At 37.8% G+C, this 15,633-nt stretch overlaps 1 protein-coding gene across 1 annotated transcript in view; it reads left to right on the top strand.

The window, feature by feature from the left end:
* Positions 1-15,633, top strand: part of RNLS (renalase, FAD dependent amine oxidase) — a 288,661-nt gene that overhangs the window by 261,125 nt on the left and 11,903 nt on the right. The window lies entirely within an intron of this gene.

The raw sequence follows: 15,633 nt of genomic DNA, 5'->3' as shown, positions 1-15,633 counted from the left end.
TTTTCTAAATCAGTACTGTGGTTATATAGAAACCACTATAACCTCCCAAATTTTTTGCAATATGTCAAGTTAACCTTGTAAGTATATTTTGCTACCACAATTTTCATTTTTATTAAGTTCCCACTTTGGTTTTGACTGCTGCCAGTAGAGCTGTTTGGGAGAGAGAAATGAATACCTGAACAGATCAGGTATGAATGATGAATGAAAAATGAATAGATCAGCTAGTTGAGCTGTTTTTTCAGGATTAGATAAACCTGCTGATCAGTCTACTAGTTCAAACTTTAAAAACTCTTTACACTAAGTAAATGCTGACTTTTCTGAAAATCCTCTGTATATTCCAACAGAAGTTTCTGAGTATTCATAGAAAAAGTATTGATCTGTAAACTCAGTTGTGAAGTCGTTTGAGGACAGTGGAGCAGAGGGAAAAGGAAGCAGTGACTTGTCTATTTTTTCCTAAGATTTCTTAGCACATTGATTACCTGATTTATCAGCACTATTTGTTACTAGAGCTGTGAACCCTTTAGAAAAACTGGTTGGGAGAAATCGCAACAGATTTTGTATATTTTAAAGGACTTTCCAAAATCAGAGGAAATGGTAAATTACTTCCTAAAATATTGCAGCAGTTCTATGTGTTTACCCATATCGTCTCAAGTTAAATTATACAGTGAAACTTTCAGGAAAATATTTACTTAAACACATCATGGTCACTTTAGAAGACTTCTTCCTTTTAAAACAACTTTTTCAAATCTCAACAGCCAATGTCTTTAAATGATATTTAACTTAATCTTAGGTTGGTCTGAAAAAGAAAACACGGAAATAATCTTGTTGATATAATTTGAAGCTAGATATTTTACATAGCAAGTGAAGTGAAGTGAAAGTTGCTCAGTACTGTCTGACTCTTTGCAACACCATGGACTATACAGTCCATGGAATTCTCCAGGTCAGGATACTGGAGTGGGTAGCCTTTCCCTTCTCCAGGGGATCTTCCCAACCGAGGGATCAAACCCAGGTCTCCTGCATTGCAGGTGGATTCTTTACCAGCTGAGCCACAAGAGGGGAGCCTTACTTCCGCCTATCATAACCTTCCTTCCCCCAGAATTCTTTGGTAGATTCCTTTATGAGGCAGTATTGCTTGCCCCTCTAATAAAACCTCTGGGGAGAGCACCAGCCCGTTAAGGCTCAAGCCACTTTCTAGAAGTGACTGCTTTCTGAAAGAGATAAGGGAGTATTTTGTGTAGAGTCCATTTTATGTTTCCTTGATGTGGCTTTCCAGGCCTTCTGCTGCCTCTAATGTCTTATATCCACAGTGGCAGGGGGCGGGGGAGGGGGCTGGGGTGGCGTGGGGCAGGGCAGTGAAAGATGGTTGTTCATTTATTCATTTGTTTACTCATTTATTCCATGAGCATATAACAAATGCCTACTGCTGCTGCTGCTAAGTCGCTTCAGTTGTGTCCGACTCTGTGCAACCCCATAGACAGCAGCCCACCAGGCTCCCCCGTCCCTGGGATTCTCCAGGCAAGAACACTGGAGTGGGTTGCCATTTCCTTCTCCAATGCATGAAAGTGAAAAGTGAAAGTCAAGTCGCTCAGTCGTGCCTGACTCTTAGCGACCCCATGGACTGCAGCCCACCAGGCTCCTCCGTCCATGGGATTTTCCAGGCAAGAGTACTGGAGTGGGGTGCCATTGCCTAGGTCACATCTAATACTCTGTCCATGGAATCCTAGAGACTAATCTTTGCTGAAAGCCTTCTCCTAAGACACTAAATCAAATGTTTTGCCTTGAGCACTGCTTTCGGGCGGGTGCTGCTATTAAGGAAGGAGGCCGATGAAGAAAGAAGGTGTGTTTGAAAGACTTGCAGGGCTGCTCTGTGCCTCCCATTTGGGGTTTGAATAAAACACATGAGTAGGTGGCTCAGACAAACACAGCAAAGCAAGGGCAGATTTTTCGTGATTCTCAGTTCCTCCCCTTTGCAGCTATTTGCCTTCTATCATTTAAATGTGTACCCAGTTAATATACCTTGATGCCTAAGCTGTGATGCATTGAATTAAGATTTCTGTAACAAGTATGATATATTAATCCTCTCAGCAGAAGAGTAATAACTGAAAACAACTTCCATGTACATTGACAGGGGACACTTAATCAGTTTGATAACCCTAATCCTCTCACCACTATTATTCGCTGTGCTTGCCTTTGTTTCAGAGTCTATCATGATGTCTTTTCCAAACTACTATAGTTTTATACATTTACTATAAAAGTATGATTTGCTTGTGAGTTTAACTCTAACTTTCCCCCATATTTCTGTAGTTTCTGAATATTTCAGTGCCTTTTTTGTCATGTCTCACGTTCATGGATTCCTCTTTTGTAAAAAAAATAAAATAATCACTGAATGCATTTCAAACACCATGGACATCAAGAGAGGAATTTAGGGGTAGGGAAAAAGGAGAGTCAGGTGGTAAATGAATGCTTTGGCAAAAATAAATGGATTTGGACTAGCCTATTAAACTCTTGCTGTAAAATTAGAATTGCTCTCTTCTGTAGTTCCATTTCTTCACTTGGTCTTTTGCCCTGAGTCTGTACTTTCTCTCTGCTCAGTGTGAGCCCTTTTATATTCTTTAAGAAGGATCATGAACTCTTTAAGAACCTCATCAAAGCCATGAATATGGAGATGCACAGCCTTTCAAAATACATGTGCACACATAAACACAAAGTTGCGTCTAATTATGAAGATTTACAAGCAACCTAAAATGCCTCCCACAAATCCAGCATTAAAAACACCTGCTGTAAATGTTATTCTCCTATAACCCAAATAAATCAAGAATCCCTCATAGCCCAGTCTTGTGTTCTAGTCAAAGAAACAAAATTCAGCAACCTAAAGGAATGTAAAATAAGTATCATCTTTACTAGTGTCTTTTATAGATCTTTAAAAATACCCAAAATTCATTATCCTTAGCAGTACTTTTTGAAGTTTCTTTTCTCATTCCTTATATATGCCACTTCTACAAGCTCCTTCAAAACTTTTTGCGCCTTAACTCTAGTTTTCCACAGAGTTTTCCAATTATCAGCCATGTGGGCTTTTCTTTTTTCTTTCCTTTTTTCAGCCTTCCACTCACATTCCTCATTTTTGACTCGATGTTTTCCCCCCTTCTAGACAGGAAAATCTAAGAACTTGCCAATGCAAATTCCCCATTTTGGCTTCCTCAGGACTTCCCCAGTTGCTTACCTTGGTTGGCATAGTACTGCCCAGGAGTTGGAAGGAATAAAAGAGGACATAGGTGACAACTTAAGGCCAGAATTTTTCTTAAGAGGTTTGTGTTTGGTGGGACAGGGTGGCGGGGTATGTATACATAGCAGAGCCTGAAATCACCTACATATTTACATTATTCCCTTATGAGATTAATTTCTGACCAGTAGCTGTGTCTTATTTCAGTGTTGGAAGGTCAGGTAGTAATTGATAGTTCCATTTTTTTTTTTCTCTCTTACACAGTTTCTGTCATATCTGCCTCCCTGTCTTCTCTTTGGTAGGGTGAAACTGAAAAGCAGTGACTGATTGATTGTATGAATATACCAAGACTATAAATTCAAACGAGTGTCCCTTTCAACATAGTTAGTCACCCTAATAAGCCACACCGTTATTGCACCCAGATTGGGCATCTCCTTAAAATCCTGACACTTGCTCTTTGGCATGTACTCGGTTCAATCAGGTCTTTGAAAGGTGAGCTTGAATTTAATGTTTCAGAAACAACTCAAGTCATTTGAACATACATCTTTTTAGTAAAGTAGATGGGCAATCTTGACAATTTTCTTTAATGTTTTTATATAACTAAAGAGATATAACTGTTTGTGTTTATCTGTGTTAATGTGTCCAGTAAGCTGATTCTAAAAGCTCCTACCCTAAAAGATGTTGGCCAGTGTATCACTACAGATTTAATCATATGGCCTTCTAGGATAAGTGCTTTGAAAGACAAAAGTCAGTTGTGTTTATCAGTTAAAGTACATTAGGTGTGTTGTTGGATAATTTATTTAATGTGGGGTGATTATGACTTTGGGCTTTGGAGTCAAAAAAGGGGAAATGACTTCAGTTCAAACTTCAGCTCTCCCTGTGGCTTTGAGTAAGCTAAACTATAACTCCAAGCCCATCTGTAAATGGTACAACTGAACCTCCCTCATAGGAAGAGAATGACCCCTCATAGTGGTCAGAATGAAAGGAGAGAACACAGTAGAAAGCATTTACTGTAACACCTAGTACAAAGCAAGTTCTCCATTATTGCTAAATAAGAAGAGCAAAAGGAAGAGGAAGAGAGGAGGTGGGTGAAGGCGAGTCTATGGTATTTCTTAGTAGATGAGCTCTGTGTGTCCCTTGCTCTTTTCTGGTACCTTTCTTCATGCATGCTGCTGCACTTCTTGTTTTTTCTTACTCTCTTGTCTTTTCAGAGTCTCTGTCTTTTCTCTTCTCTTTTTTACACACACATATATTTCTGGACATATTTTGAGGGCTGACTCAACTCCAGGGGCTATGATGCTAAGACATACCATAGGGACTATTGACATCAGAACAAGGTGATATAAAAGTGATGGATCCCTGTGGACACAAGGAACTCTTGTCAGTTTTTGTCAGCTTATAGGTTTTTCAGTTTCGTGCCATTCATTCCTAAACTAACTTACACATTGTCCAGTGTCTGGTAATTTAACACAATTTATACCATGAGTTAAAATTTCCTGGCATGAAATTATGGCCTCAAGAGGACTCTTGCTTCTGTGCATAAGTTTATGGTAAGCCATGGAGAGCTGAAACAGGCCCTTTGGGATTGGTAGGCTGTGGCATGACCCAGTCTGCCAAGGGCAGGAAATCTAACAGGTGTCAGTCCTAAGTATTCCACTGAGTAATCTCTGACCTCTTTCTCACTGGTACAGAACTAACCCATTGCTTCACTTTATTATGAGGTAGCTACGTGTGTATGAGATCATCAGCTGACAAATTCTGATCATTGAATTAGGGATGTTCAGTCACAGTTTAATTGGCATTTATATGGGCAGATATTTCCCCTTTTCATAAAATCTCACATTATATGAGCTATTAAATGTTTTAACACATGTAAGTTTAATTAAATCACTTTTTTCAAATGCTCATGGCAGGAACTTACCCTGCCATGTATGTAGTCAGCATCACACTTTTTCAGAAAAACTAATTATTTTGAACAGCAGTACTTTAAAAATGAATCTGTATCATTTTTCTTGGACAAATGCAATATATATTCATCTGCACCCAGTACTACTGGAAACTGAATGATGGATGTTATTATATATGGCTCTGTTCCATAAAGGGAAGTCCACTTGGTCTGTGCATAATAGACCTCAGTATTATTCTCTGAACTAACAAACTGAACTAAAAAGTTCAGTTGACAAAAGCTATTTATACCCACATTAGAAATTAGTAATATATATTCAGCTTTTCATTTAGCTGACATTTATTGAATTTCTTGGGCTTCCCTTGTGGCTTAGCTGGTAAAGAATCTGCCTGCAATGTGGCAAACCTAGGTTCTATCCCTGGGTTGGGAAGATCCCCTGGAGAAGGGAAAGACTACCCACTCCAGTATTCTGACCTGGCGAATTCCATGGAAGTCACAAAGAGTTGGACACGATTGAGTGACTTTCAACAATGTCAGCAATTGGTTTCTACTGTATGCCAGACATTATACTGGATTCTATAGACTCAAAGACAGCTCTGTTCATTCAAGGACTTTCCCATATAATCAGCAAGACTGACCAATAAGCAGATAATCATTATATGGTGCATTTTCTTCTAAGAAAAGGAAAAACAATGTATTGTGTGAACACAGAGCAGATTTGAGGAGAAAATGGTAATATATACCTTCTTAGAAGAAAATGTCACCTGAGCAAAATCCTACAAGATGAAGCCAGAGAGGCAAAGGAAATGATGTTGGAATGATGTTCTAACAATGTGTACACTTTCCCAGTTCCAAGACAGTACAGGATACATTCTTGCTTTTTACCTTGATCTTGCTTTAAAGAGATAGGAATACCAGACCACCTGACATGCCTCTTGAGAAATCTGTATGCAGGTCAGGAAGCAACAGTTAGAACTAGACATGGAACAACAGACTGGTTCCAAATAGGAAAAGGAGTACGTTAAGGCTGTGTATTGTCACCCTGCTTATTTAACTTATATGCAGAGTACTTCATGAGCAATGCTGGACTAGATGAAGTACAAGCTGGAATCAGGATTGCTGGGAGAAATATCAATAACCTCAGATATGCAGATGACACCACCCTTATGGCAGAAAGTGAAGAAGGACTAAAGAGCCTCATGATGAGAGTGAAAGAGGAGAGTGAAAAAGTTGGCTTAAAACTCAACATTCAGAAAACGAAGATCATGGCATCTGGCCCCATCACTTCATGGGAAATAGATGGGGAAACAGTGCCAGACTTTATTTTGGGAGGCTCCAAAATCACTACAGATGGTGATGGTAAGCATGAAATTAAGACACTTGCTCCTTTGAAGAAAAGTTATGACCAACCCAGACAACATATTAAAAAGCACTTTGCCAACAAAGGTCCATCTAATCAAAGCTATGGTTTTTCCAGTAGTCACGTATGGATGTGAGAGTTGGACTATAAAGAAAGCTGAGCACCAAAGAACTGATGCTTTTGAATTGTGGTGTTGGAGAAGACTCTTGAGAGTCCCTTGGTCTGCAAGGAGATCCAACCAGTCCATCCTAAAGGAGATCAGTCCTGGGTATTCATTGGAAGGACTGATGCTGAAGCTGAAACTCCAGTACTTCGGCCACCTCATTCGAAGAGCTGACTCATTTGAAAAGACCCTGATGCTGAGAAAGATTGAGGGCAGGAGAAGAAGGGGACCACAGAGGATGAGATGGTTGGATGGCATCACTGACTCAATGAACATGAGTTTGAATAAACTCCAGAAGTTGGTGATGGACAGAGAGGCCTGGCATGCTGCAGTCCATGGTATCACGAAGAGTCGTACACAACTCAGCAACTAAACTGAACTGCCATCAACTGTTATAACATTCATATAAACTATGACAGTCTGCATTATCATTTTATTAGTGTACATGCATAATCATTCTCTCCCTCTCTTTCTCAAATACCATTTACCAATCCCCTACTCTGTGTGTAACTCACTTCATCTCCACCCCATGGAGGTTTTTCAGTTCAGTTCAGTCGCTCAGTCGTGTCTGACTCTTTGCGACCCTATGAATCACAGCATGCCAGGCCTCCCTGTCCATCACCAACTCCCGGAGTTCACACAAACTCACGTCCATTGAGTTGGTGATGCCATCCAGCCCTCTCATCCTCTGTTGTCCCCCTTTCCTGCCCAGAGTCTTTACTCCTTCCCAATTGCAAAGTCAGAAAGTTAAGAAGTTGAGAGCACAGAGCCCTTTGTGAGGCTCTTCCACTAGGAAGTGGCAAAAATGAAATTCAAACACAGGTCTACTTAAAAGTTAGTGTTTTTTAGGGCAGCCAGAAGAAGCAAGAAGAACCACAGTCTTACAGCAGCTAGAATGAAAACCACTTCATGGAAAGTTAATCAGAATGAAAAAGCAGAGAGTCATGTCCCAGATGAAGGGACAAGATAAACCCCAGGAAAACAACTAGGTGAAGTGAAGATAGGCAATCTTCCAGAAAAAGAATTCATAATAATTATATTGAAGATGATCCAGGATCTTGGAAGAAGAATGGAAAAGATGCAAGAAATGTTTACCAAAGACCTAGGAAAAACTAAAGAACAAACAAACAGAGATGAGCAGTGCACTAAAAGGAATCAACAGCAGAATAACTGAGGCAGAAGAATGGATGAGTGACCTGGAAGACAGAATGGTGGAAATCACTACTGCAGAACAGAATATAGAAAAACAATGAAAAAAAAATGAAGACAGCCTAAAAGTTAGTGTTTTTAAACACTCGCTCTACTACTGGTAATTTAGATCTGGCTTTCTTCCAATTATGACACATTTTTATGCCATCATTCTGTTGGCTGATGTTAGAAATAATAATAGTTAACATTTATACTCTGAGTTTAGAAAGTAATTTTATGCTTGTTTTCATTTGATCTTCACAACAATTCTGACAGATCAGAAAGTAAATATTTCTATCTTTGTTTAAACGAGGAAAATGAAGTTCAGATTGATAGTTTTGCCTAACACAATGCAATGAGTGAACAGACAAATAGAAATTGAACATGTCACTTTAGGTAAAAAAGTTCAAGGTTCACACTGTATACAAAAATTAACTAAAAATAGATCATAGACCATATAAAACATTATAAAACATCAAACTGAAACTTCTAGATAAAAACATAGGAGAAAATCTTAATGATCTTTGGTTTGGCAAACATTTCTTAGGATACACAAAGCACAAACCATAAAGAATAAATTGATAAATTATGCTTTATCAAATCTTAAAATGCTTTGAAAGATACTGTTAAGGAAATGACAAAACAAGCTACAGACTTGGAGAAAATGTTTGCAAAAACATATATCTGATAAAAGATTGGTATCCAGAATATATAAAGAATTCTCACAAGTCAGAAATAAGAAAACAAATGGCCCTGTTATTTAAAGCTGGGCAAAATATTTGAAAGGCTACTTCATTGAAGAAGAGGTGTGAATTTAACCATGGAGGCATAAGAGTTCTGCAGTGAAAACTACAAAGCATTGTTGAAAGAAATTAAAGAAGGCTTAAATAAATAAAAACCATCCCAAGTTCATAGATCATAAAACTCAGTATTTTTAAATGGTAGTATTACCCTAAGTGATCTACAAATTTATTTCAGTCTCTATCAAAATCCCTGGAGAAGTAAATGACACCCCAGTATTCTTGCCTGGAAAACCCCATGGACAGAGGGGCCTAACAGGCTACAGTCCATGAGGTTGCAAGAATTGGATACAACTTAGCAACTAAGCCACTACCAAAATCCCAATGGCCTTTGCAGAAATGGAAAAGCTAATCCAAAAATTCATACAGAGTTGCAAGGGACCCCAAATAGCCAAGACAGTCTTGAAAAAGAATAAAGCCTCAGGACTCACACTTTCTGATTTCCAAACTTGCTATTATACAAAGCTACCATAATTAAAGTATTGTAACAATAGAAGAATAGCCATATAAATCAATGGAATAGAATTGAGAGCCCAAAAATGCTATACCTGTGATGAGCTGATTTCTGACAATGTTCCTAAAAACATCAATGGGAAACAAATAGTCTCTTCAACATATTGTGCTGGAACAACAGGATATCCATATATGAAAGAATGAAGTTAGATCCTTACCTCACACCACATGCAAAATCCACCTAATATGGATTGAAAACATAATTGTACAAACTAAAATCATAAAAGTCTTGTAAGAAAACATAGGGGTAAATCTTTATGATTGTATCTGACAGTGATTTCTTAGATATAACACCAAAATCATAATAAGAAAAACAAGTAGAAAATTTGGACTTCATCAAAATTCAAACTGTGTGCATAGAAGGATTAGCAAGGAAGTGAAAAAACAGTTCATAGAATAGGAGAAAATATTTGTGAATCACTTATCTGAGAAGTGTCTACTATCCAGAATATACAAAAAACTCAATAACTTAACAACAAAAAGTCAAACAGTCCAATTGAAAATGGGCAAAGGACTTGAATAGACATTTCTCCCCCAAAAAAATATAAATAGCCAATGAGCACATCAAAAGACATCCCATATCCTTAGTAATTGTTGTTGTTCTTGTTGTTTAGTCACTAAATCATGTTCGACTCTTGCAGCCCCATGGACTGGAGTCTACCAGGCTACTCTATCCATGGGATTTTCCAGGCAAGAGTCCTGAAGTGGGTTGCCATTTCCTTCTCCAGGGGTTCTTCCTGACCCAGGGATCAAACCTGTGTCTCCTGCATTGGCAGGCAGATTCTTTACTGCTGAGTTAAGGAAATGCAAATTAAAACCAAATGAGATACCATTTCACATCCACTCTGATGGCTATATTTTTTTTAAACAGAAAACTAAGTTTTGGTGAAGATGTAGAGAAAGTGGAGTACTTACACCTTGCTGATGGGAATATAAAATGGTTTAGCCACTATGTAAAACAGTTTAGCAGTTCCTCAATAAAATAAATGTAAAATTATAATTTGATCAAGCTATTCCAATCCTAGATATATACCCCAAAGAACTGAGAACACGTGTTCAAATAAAACCATGTGCAAAATATTCACAGCAGCATTATTCAGAATAGCCAAAGGTAGAAATAACCCAAATGTCCATCAACTGATGAATGGAAAAACAAAGTGTGGTTTACCCATAAGATGGAATATCATTCAACTGTGAAAAGCAGTGAAGTTGGTATGTGCTTCAGCATGGATGAACTGTGAAAATATTAGACTGAGTGAAAGAAACCAGACATGAAGGTCTCTTCTTGAATGATTCCATATATGTGAAATATCCAGAAGAGGCAAATTCATAGAGACAGAAAACAGGTTAACGTTTGCCAGTGGCTATTACTAATGCTAAATTTCTTGTTATATATTTTAAACCCACAAACCAAGGAAGAGATATGGATGACAAGCAAGCACACAAAAATATCATTACTGATGAACATCACTGGTCCTTGGGGATATGCAAAGTAAATGACAATGAGATACCCTGACAAACCTACTGCTGCTGCTGCTGTTAAGTCGCTTCAGTCGTGTCCGACTCTGTGTGACCCCATGGACTACAGCCTACCAGGCTCCTCCATCCATGGGATTTTCCAGGCAAGACTACTGGAGTGGGGTGCCATTGCCTTCTCCACACCTACTAGAATGCCTCATATCAAAAACTCTGAAGATACCAAATACTGGCACAGATGTGGTGATTCTCACATATCACCGTGGGAGTGCAGCATGGCATAGCCCCTTAGGAAGACAGTTTCACTGTTCCTTACAAAGTTAAATATACACTTACCGTATGACCCAGAAACTCCACTTTGAGGAATTTACCCAAGAGAAATGAAGTCATAAATCTACATCAAAACATATATAGACAAGAATTTATAGCAGCTTTATTAATAATAGTCCCAGATTGGAAACACCCCAAATAGCCATCACCTGGTAAATGGGCAAACTGTCGCACATCCATAAATGCAAAACTACTCTGTAATAACATGCAACGAACTACTAATATCTGCAACAGCATGAGTGAGTCTCAGAAGTATTATCTAAGTGAAAAAAGTCAGAATCAAAGGCCACATACTATATTATTCTAAATATTTATGTGACTTTCTGGAATGGACAAAGCTGTAGGAACAGAAGACTGTTGCCAGGGCTCTGATTGGCCGGATGGTGTTAGCCACAAAGAGGCACAGGGGAATTAGGTGGAAACTGATGAGAACATTCTCTGTAGTGTTTTATAGAAGTAGTTACACAACTTGGTATATTGTCACAACTTATACAACAGTACACATAAAAAGGGTGAATTTTACTGTATTGTAAATTGTACCTCAATTCAGTTGACTTTAAAATCCACTTGTTTCTTTATCCTCAGCTATTGTCTTAGAAGCACGAGCATTGAACCTTTTATTTTCACTGTATTAAAAGTAGAAAGAAGGTTGTTTTCTAGATGCAAAAGTCAAAATGGCTGCAATATTTTCCCCATAATTGCTCAACCCAAAAAAATGGCTGTGGGATTTATTCAGCATGAATGAGAACCAGAGAGAAATTATGGTCATACTTCTGGGTTGTCAAGAAAAAGAAGAAGGAGAAGAGGATGGGAGAAGGGATGGAGGATTGAATTAGTTAGAAATTAAGCAGTTATTAATTTAAATGGAGGAGAAGTGGTGATTAGGTTCAGTTGAGTAGGAAAGATGATTTTAAGTTTCTCAACTCAAAATCGAAAGCATTCTGGGCCCTCTGCATCCTAGGAACCTAAGCAATGGGATCCTTTGAGAGAGAGCGATGCAGCATTTCTATTTAGATGAAACAAAAGGATGCAAGTCCATTAAATCACCTTGTAAATTAGGAACTGGTTTGTCTATCCTCACACCTTACACAGCGCTCAGCAACTACTACAAACACAGCAGATATTTGAAGAGCTAATGAATGAATGTACTAAAACTTGCTGAAGGACAGAATAATTTTCTATTAAATTAAAAACTCTAAAGGGAAATGTACCACGACTGTTGTTTTGTCTATTATTACTGCCGCAGCACTAGAGAAAACAGTATCTCATTCTTTATTGTGTGCTTGTTCTGAACAAGTCCTTGTCAAAATAGACTGCTCCAGTGTTTTCAGGACTTTAAAAGTCAGAATAGATCTGAAAGGATTCAATGTAGACTTCAGCAATTGAATATACAATTTCAGCAAAGTATGTCCTTTGCAGTTTGAGCGCACTAAAGCTGCTACATGGATCATATAATTGATTTGTGGCACATTCTGCATGCATCTACCCAATGGTTTATTAAAATAGAATAGACAAATACCAATAAAGAGAAGAGCTCCACTGAGAATTGACCAAACCACATCACTTTCTTCACACCTAGAGTATTCCAACCAATAGTAATTTTACAGCAGCTCTCTGTGTACCAGATACAGAGCTCTGTAGCCAGAATCCCAAAATACAAGCAAGACTTTCCCTAAAGCACAACAAAGAAACGGGTTTATGAAATCACCATTAAATATAATAGAACACTGGAGAGATGAGTAGAACACAGGCAAGATGAGATGATGCACATAACACATAAGAACCAATTAAAAATGTACCATCTCTGCAGGAATTCACCGTGTTGATAAAGCTCTTTATGAATATTAAGTACTATAGCATAGTATAAGATAGATCTGAGAGCCTGAAACACCAGTGGCCAAAAGAGGTACAATATTTTTTAAGGAAATGCATATAAAAATATATTAAATGGTATATCAGCACCCTGAATTTATCATCATTTTCCCAGTTCTGAGTATCACTTATCTTCTGTACTATGCAGTATATGGTTAGAAATAATTCTTATCAACACTTTTCTTAAGAATATAACAGATATATCCCATATGTCTGCAATATCTGGCTGCGCTACAAAAAATCTGCACATGGAGAGCTGATTCTCCTAAGAAAGAATTTTTAAAAGATTAAAAAAAAAATTAGATATAAATTGGCTAGGTCATCCAGAAAAAAATGTAGCTTTTTTTTTCCTCTGTGACATCTATAGCTTTTAAGAATGTATTTACCATCTCATGAGGGAAAAAAATATTTAAAGGGTTATTTAGACTTTATGTGCAGGCTCACTGCAGTTTAGCTATAAACTATGATAATAGCATGGATTGGTCACTGTGGTCTCCATCTTTTTAAATAAAGGCAAACATCTATATATCCCAAACATCTATATATCCCATTATACACACATATAGACATTCACACATTCACACTCAGCTAGTTCCATTCTACATCCCTTTCAAAGTATTTTTTATGCAATGGCATTTTATAAGATGAGGGTGAATCATCTGGGTAAGAAACCACCTTTGCTACCTCTTTGAAATTCAGACTGATTCACGTGTTCCTAGTGCCTTTGCCTGGACTCTGCAAAAAGTGAGCTAGCGGTAGAGAATTCAGCTTTCTGGAAGTTTCAACATAAGTGTTAGCACAAGGATTACAGACATCAGAATACTTGTTTCCTGGACAATGAAGTTGCTCAAGGGCAGAGTTAGAATGGGGAGGTGCGATGACACAGAACATAAAAGAGAAACCAAGGGAAATTATTTTCATAAAGGAAAAATCTCCACCATATTTAAAAGACCACCTGAGCACTGAGAATTTAAATCTTTCAAAATTTGAATTAGTTTTTTGTTGGCCCGTGCGCATAGAGCCTTTGAGCAATTATGAATTCAACACCAAACCATGCACAAAGAAGATGTAAATGGAGATGCTGGAAATACAAAAATGAATAAAACACAGTCCCCATAGCTCTCTATTTCTGAGGACTCAGAAGACTTTTTAAACATCAGATATCTCTTACCAAATTGTAATTTGGTGAGTTAAGTGTAGAGGAATCAAGAGGAATCAACATTTTACTGCCTTTTTATCAAACCTCAGAGGAACTTTAAAAAAGAGAGAGAAAAAAGGATAAACGTATTACATTTTTAATTTGGCCAATAGAAAACATTCTGTACTGTTAAAATGAAGTCTGTATTTCGATTTTCATTTCTCAGATGTCCCTTTCCTGTATCACAGAAATTTACTTAGGGGGTCAATAGTATTTTTCACTATTGACATAACACTGAAGTCTCATCTTTTTCAGAGTACCTGGACTAGCTTCCCATCTATAAATATGTAAACAAGCATTTCCATTGACATCAGTGTAAGTTATGGTCTCGCCTTCATTTATTTACATTTCTCTCTGTTTTTGTAAACAGGCATATGATAAATGTTTATAATCAATGCCTTGGGAATATGGTAAGAATTGAGAGATGTTAACAGAGAATCAATACAAACCACATTTACCTTCTAGGTGCTTACAATTTCAATTTATTCCGCATTTGTTTAAATCTTCCTCCCCCAGTTCCTACTTTGCTCCACACCTTTTATGGTTACTCCCTGAATATTTCACTTCAGATAAACAAACAAACAATGTTTTACCCAGATTCTAGGTCTATCCTGATTAATATTTGTATCATAGGGAGGTTGTGCAAGTTTCTGGGAAATAAGTTTTACACAAGGTTTTATTCCATCTGTTAAAATTACTCATCTACTCACCAAGTCCAAACTAAGGTTGTCCAGTGTTAACTTGAGATTATTGATGGTTTTTTGAAACTGACCTTTGCTGCCCCCCAACACCCCTTTTATGGGAAACATTCCTCAGGCTGACAGAGACTCTGCTCCGAGCCACATCAAGCACCTCGCCCCAGAGCACTGGCTCCAAGTGTGTTTATTTCATGGACCAGTAAAATTCTTCTGAATACTTTGGGAACCAGTATAATATTGCTATCTTTTTATTCTGCAGTTAAGAATTTAAAAAGCAAAACATAGCTATAGGAATTTTAATGAAAATAATAACCCTCCCCCCAAAATATGTAGTAAAGATAGAACCTCATAACAATTTTTAAATAGAATACATTTTGCTCTATGAAAAAGTTCACAATTCTCCTTATTTTTCTCTTTTTGCCATAGATTGACTTTTGGGAACCACTAACTTTGAGCATTGCATAGGGGCTATAAAAGAATAAGTTAACCAAATACTCAGTTTCTGCTGTTTATGTACCATGGCAGGGGTTCAGGTTGACACTGGCAACAGAGTAGAGGAAATGAGGAAATTATGAATCAACTCCATACCATCTCAGGCCTCCTAGCTGTTCCTGTTACCAGTGTGGTCAGCATCTCACACACAATGGGCAGGGGAAATGCCAACACAAGGATATCATTACTCGGAGTCTGCCCCCATCAAGTTAGCATACAACTAGAACACAGTAAGATTCTCTTGACATCCAAGGACAGTTTAAGGAGTCACCCTCACACATCGAAATTGATTAAAAATCAATTAAAAGATACAGTGTGTGTATCAAAAACACAGGTGATAGTTTAGTCTCCATCTGCTGTCAAAATTTAGGCTTACCCAAGTTAAATAAAGCGACCCTTAGGAATGTAGAGTAACAT

This window comes from Bubalus kerabau, chromosome 22, assembly GCF_029407905.1.
Source record: "Bubalus kerabau isolate K-KA32 ecotype Philippines breed swamp buffalo chromosome 22, PCC_UOA_SB_1v2, whole genome shotgun sequence".
Classification (NCBI taxonomy): Eukaryota; Metazoa; Chordata; class Mammalia; order Artiodactyla; family Bovidae; genus Bubalus; species Bubalus kerabau.
Note: the sequence above shows the minus strand (reverse complement) of the source record. Positions and strands in the feature narration are given on the sequence as shown.